General features: G+C 45.2%; 1 protein-coding gene across 1 annotated transcript in view; it reads right to left on the bottom strand.

Annotated features, from left to right (window-relative positions):
• The window catches only part of UNC93A (unc-93 homolog A (C. elegans)), a 40,240-nt gene that overhangs the window by 22,476 nt on the left and 11,722 nt on the right, over positions 1–6,042 (bottom strand). The gene's annotated exons all lie outside the window — the stretch shown is intronic.

Here is a 6,042-nt window from a genome sequence, read left to right as displayed (position 1 = left end):
TTGTACCTACTAAGCAGGGGTGCAAAAGGAAGTTAAGGGCAGCAAATACAACTACCTTTCCCTACAGCCTTATTTCCCCTACTCAGTGAAGTGTGGATGTGGGTTGTTGTATGGAACATTACAGTCTGAAAAGGAGCTGCACTGAAAGCCATACAGATCCAGAATGCTTCAATACTCTCAGAGGCAGTAAAGATACAGTCTTTTCCTAAACATTTTTAAAATATTAAGGGGAAAGTCAATTTAAAATGGAACATTTTTGTAGCTAAAGGGAAGGTGGTGTTATATATCTGGAGGACATAAACTGCTTAAGATGTGTGGTATACATTGAGTTCTCCTTTTTAAAGTTAGAATGTTATTTTCTCTGCTCCTTTCTCTTATTCCAGGGATATCAAACTCACACAGGGCCTTGGGCCAGATCTGGAACATAGGGCTTCTCTCAGCCAGATTTGGCATGGGGCACGGGGTGATGGCAGTGCAGTGACAACAGTCACCACAGTGTTGACCATTACCGTAGCAGTAGGGCAGGTAGCTGTGGACAAGGCAGCCACTTGCTGTGGCAGAGGTGCACAAGCAGTGGCAGGCTAGGTAGCTATGGGGCAGCTGGAGGTTGTGTTGCAGCCATCAATCGGGTCACGTTCATAAGGGTTCTCGGTTCTTTGGCAGCCCATGCCCACTGATGGCCATGTCCATTGGTGGTCACATCCCCAAATTCCCTGGCTCACTGGTAGCTGGGTGAGCTGGATGGAGTTCTTGTTGGGCCGGATGCTTGACATCCCCGCTTTACTTTAATTGTTTTAAATCCTTTCCTATCCTTGCTCCACTTCTCACTTTTAACTCTTCAGCAGTGTGCTTTAGGAATAGGGTGACCATACGTCCCAGTTTGCATGGGACACTCCCGAATTCCCTAGGCTGGTCCCAGTCAGTTGGTCAAAAGTCCTGGCCAGAGTCTGGTGGAGATCCAGAGTGACATGGTGCACCAGGCAGGGAGCCAGGCAGGCACCAGTGCTACTGTGTGGGAGCAGGGACGTGCTACATGCGGGTGGGTTGGTGCTTGCTCCACTCTGCCCACCTTGCTCCCACACAGCAGCAGCCATGCCTGCCCTCCCACCTGCTTGGCATACCACGCCACTCTTCCCCCCCGCTGGACTCTGGCCAGGACTTTTGACCAACTGACCAGGACCGACCTACAGAATCCAGGAGTGTCCTAGCCAAACCGAGACATATGGTCACCCTAACTAGGAAAAACATGAACTCAGTTGCTTTCAGGTTCATGTTGGGCTTTCTAATCTATAAATGACGTGCAAGAGAAAATCATCAAATTAAGTTGTATCCATTCATAAGGAACCTAATGTTGGTTTAGGCAGACAATAAATGAACTGCTGAAGATGAAAGTAGAGTGTCATGGGAAAATTCAGTATTTTGACATTTAGTTTTTGTTCCTGTTCAGGGCTGCCCAGGGAGCCAGCTGGTCTAAGAGGTGGGAACCCTGAGAGTATCTGACCCAGTAAGTCCTTTTGGCAGGGTTGCCTTGAAGTTGTGGGCTCTGGAAAGTCTGTTCCAGAGTTTCTAGGTCCTGGCTTTGCATTAGGGGCAGTTAAGACCAGTGAACCCTGTGTCAGTTTTGGATTTTCAGGGTTCTTGGGCTCCCTAAGGAAATTGAGACCAAAACAGTGTTTCCCAGGGCTTCCAGGACAGACAGACTCAGCTGTTTGGCAGGGAACTGGAGCCTCTAAGAGCCCTAACTTATGCCAGGATTATCAAAGCTTTCGAGCTCCCTATTCCAGAATTGTGAGCTAAGCCTAACTTAGACTCTGACACAATAGAGCTGTGCTAGGACCATCAACCCTGAAAACCAGGCAAGTTTCCCTGGAAAACCTGCATGCAATATGCAGAAAGTTTAATCAAACTTGGAGGGCTTTTGTGAAACACTTTGGGCCCAAATTTTGCATTATAAGTCTATCCAGACTACTATCCTTTGGCACTTCATTTACTCACATCGGTTTGATTTTAGTTGGCAATGAGCAATGTTTACTGCATGAAGAGGGCCTGATGATCACCTAGACTACAAGAGCAATTTATATATACAGGTTTCATTCCCCAGCCACTGGAGTTAGGTTCCTGAAAGTTCCTGTGGTTGGCAAAACCATGGTTGGCAAAACAAAAGTCTTATGGGAAAAATGGCAGGTGGCGGGCTGATGCACAGACACGGAAAACAGTGGCTACTCAAAACTGTATACCGTGATAGCCAAAATGGTATATACAATATTAAGCGTGGGTACTCAAAACCGTGGTTGGTGAGGGAAACCTGTACAAGCACAGCTTAACTCATTGCATATGCTGTTATTTTACTCAGCTCTATCCTTTTTCCTCTGTTGCACTGCAAAAAGCTGAAGAGCTAAGCTGCTTTGTTCTTAGAAGAAGCTACTGACTGAAAAATAGCTGTGGGCTTATAACCTGGAAGCAGATCTGGGGAAGCTTAATTTGGAGCTGGATTTGAACTTTGTGACTTCTTGTCTCTCTCAAATGAGTAAAACCTAAACCCACAGAAACCTGACCTGAAGCCAAATACCACCTATAAATGCAACACTGACTGGTTAGACGAGTGTTCGCCAGGTCCTTGCCACTCCTATGCCTTCTGTGAAAGGACATTCATTGTGAACCTCATACCTACCATTGTAGCCTGTGATTCCTGCATAGTGCTTCAGAATGAGGTAAGCCTCCCTTGACCTCACTAACCTGCCATTAGGATCTGAGGAGAAAGTCTCTCTCAACCCCCACCAGTCTATCCTTCTGCATATGAACAAGAATCTCTTCTTACAAAAGCTTCTGATTCTGTTTATGACTCAAGATACCATCATCTCCCAAGTAATTGTCCATTGTAGAATCTAAAAGTTCTTTCTGTCAATACCATTGTATAGCAGTAATTGGAGAGATGTTTGATAAGCTTGCAAATACAAAGTACCCTTCCTCTGATCTGGAAAAGAAGTAGATACAGCCTAACCAAAGAACAAATAATATAACAATTTTTATTTCAGGGGTCTGTGACCTATGGCCTGCAGGGCACATCCAGCCCATAGAGCCATTGGATCTGGCCTGCGGCTCTGGGGGCTTCAGTAGTGTTCTAGTAGTGGGTGGCGTCAGTGGCATTCTGGTGGCAGGGATTTTGCCTGCATTATGCCACACCTGGAGGGCAAGGAGTTTCACCTGGGATGTAGCTGTGCAGCTGGGGGCAGGGATAATAGGTGGCAGGGGCCAGGTCCTAGTGCTGGCCTACCTTGGACCCAACCCAAGCCATTCTGGCCCACCGCTACAAAAAGGTTGCCAACCACTGCATTATGTAACTGAATATCAGTGGCATAACTAGGGTGGGGCAGCCAGGACAACTGGCCTTGTTGCCAACTATGGGGTGAAGTCACCACTGTCCCCTTTGCCCCAGGCACCCAGCCACATTGCTATGCCTCTGATGAAAATAGTCACTTGGAAAAGTGGGAGAGGACTACAAAGCTATGGAGCAAAGCGAAAGTATCAAAAGTAGCACAAACCGAGTAAAGGGCAGCTAAAATAGGTAACGTGGTTATATAAAATTTAAAAAGTATTTGATAATGCAAGGACTAAAATGATGTGTAATGTACAGTCTTCTTTTCCTCCTTGAAGTGACTATTTAAATGTATATAATAGAATTAAACAAAAGGCATTGCTTTTCCTGGTATTTAGCTTCCTTCCCAGACTTGAGAAAGGGCACTTTAAACCTCAGAACTTATCTAATGTCTCTCCCAGGCCAAGTACAGACATTTGGGGAGATTAGGGGGATGTTAGATTGTGTTTAAAATGGCCAAACGATCAAAGGTAAATTGGGATGGGAGGGGCTAGATGACTTCTGTATTGATACGGGTTTAGATTGATTTCCAATTGCTGAGTCCAGGTCTAAGTGTAAGGTCCACACCTGGGTGAACTAAATTAGGAGGGGTGGTCATTTTTTACCCAATCTTACTTCCCCCTGACCCTCCTCAAACATCTTCACTTAAGCCCAGCGATACAGTTGGTTCAACAGAAGATATTACCAAAAAACCCTTTGCCTTCTACATATTCTCTGGACCATCATGACTACAACAACGCTCCAAGCCTATTAATGCTACTGTAGGCAGGACATTTCTAAATGCTGGTAACTCTGGGAAAATGGACAATTTGCCCTGTAGATATTTAATCCAAATGTAGCAAATTATAAGCTACTCTGAGCATTTTTGCATGGGGAGTAGGGGATATAAGTCTAAATAAGAATAACAACAATGAATTAAACTCCTCTGGAATAGTATAATAGATCATCAGTACCAGCTGGAATAGAAGTTGCCCAAGAAGAATGCGATGTAACAGCACATGGAGCCTGCTATGGTCCATTTGCAGCCCAGCTTCTCAATTAGGAATGGAGGTAGAAACATCGAAGAGATGATAAGAGCAGCATAGAGAACACTCAGTGAGGCAACACCCAGGCCTTCTTCCGAGTTGAGGCTGCTCTGTGTAGGCAAAAACAGCAGATGACACGGAATTTAGTTTATGTCATGTAAAATACAGTGAGAAGGTAGCTGAGACATCAGTGTTTGCAAAACCACAGAGGGAAGGATGGCAAAGAGACTGGGAACATGAAAGACATCATGCAGAAATAGGGAAAAAGCTGTAAAAACTAGATTGGGATTTAAACAATGCCGGCCCTTCAGACCCCTAGCAACCTCATTCCCAGGTTCTGGTTTAAGTATAGGGACCCTTTGCATAGTTCTGATCAAGATTTAGGTTTGGATTATAAAGAATCTTAAAGTCGAGGAGGCAGAATGGGGCTCAGATCCAGGGTTTTAATTCTGAGACCAGCTGTTACTGCTTATGTTTTTAAGTCAGGGCTGTCCAGCTTCTAAGCAGGGGCTGCTTGCTGTGTGAGCTGCACCAGTGGGAGCCACTGACCCCCAGGGCTGTATAATGCATGGGAGCACTGGGTGGTAGCAGGAAGCAGAACCTGGATGAGGGAGGAGGAGCCCAGAGACCCCCAGCTGCTGCTGCAATAGGAGTGATGGAGGCAACAGTGACTGGACAGGAACTCAGGGACTGCAAATAAACCTCTTGAAATAAACCTGCATGTGGCCCACAGGCCACCAGTTGGACATCCCTAATTAAAGTGATTTGATTTTTATTTCCAGAGTTATCTGATTTAAGTAAATTCTATCCAGTCTATGTCTTTCTTTTTCGGTTTGGCCCAGGAACCTTCTTGAATCTTAATTCCAACTGACTTTCCACTACAGGAAATACTTTGCTACAATAAACATCATGGTGAAAGCTTAGGGTTAAATCCTATTTCACCTTTATGGGCTGGAATGATAACTGTATAAATACAATTTTTGGCACATATGCAACTTGAAGACTCTGTTCCCACCCATATTGGAACAGGATTGCTCCAGTATGCATATAGCTGCTGGAAGTAACATAGAGGAGGCCCCATACACCCTTTTTTTGCCTATAGTTTAGCGGTTAGGGCACTTGCCTAAGGGAATTGGAAACTGAAGTTTCAGCCCCCTTTCCTACAGAGGGGCTTTGAAGCTGTATCCTCCACTTCACAGCGAAGTGAGATAGTTACTGCCCTTGAAGTGAGGCACTCAGGGGTCATTTGTACACATTTGTGCCACATTCATTTGCATAAATGGCAAAATGCACATCAGCACTTTGAAAATGGTGATGGCATGCTTTTGAACTAAAACACACTGAAGGTGTTTTAGTTCAAAATCATGCTGCCGCCATATTCTCAGCACTGGCACACATTTCGCCATTTATACAAATGCGTGAGACACAGTGCTGAGCACGTCAGCTCGATTAATCAAGCCTGTTCCAATGCGTTGGATCTCCAGCATGTTGGAGCACACAAATGTATGTGTATAAATGCCCAGTTTCCTGGCCCATGCCCCTGCTCTATGTCCTGTATTTAATGTTCACTGGAGAATCAGTGGTGGAATAGTATTTACCTCATTGGGAACTAGAATCCAGGACTCACCCTTCCAGGGCAGT

The sequence above is a fragment of the Gavialis gangeticus genome, unplaced genomic scaffold (genome assembly GCF_001723915.1).
Source record: "Gavialis gangeticus isolate Ggan-Ray unplaced genomic scaffold, GavGan_comp1, whole genome shotgun sequence".
Classification (NCBI taxonomy): Eukaryota; Metazoa; Chordata; order Crocodylia; family Gavialidae; genus Gavialis; species Gavialis gangeticus.
The sequence above is the reverse complement of the archived record's forward strand: the minus strand, read 5'-3'. Positions and strand labels throughout refer to the sequence as shown.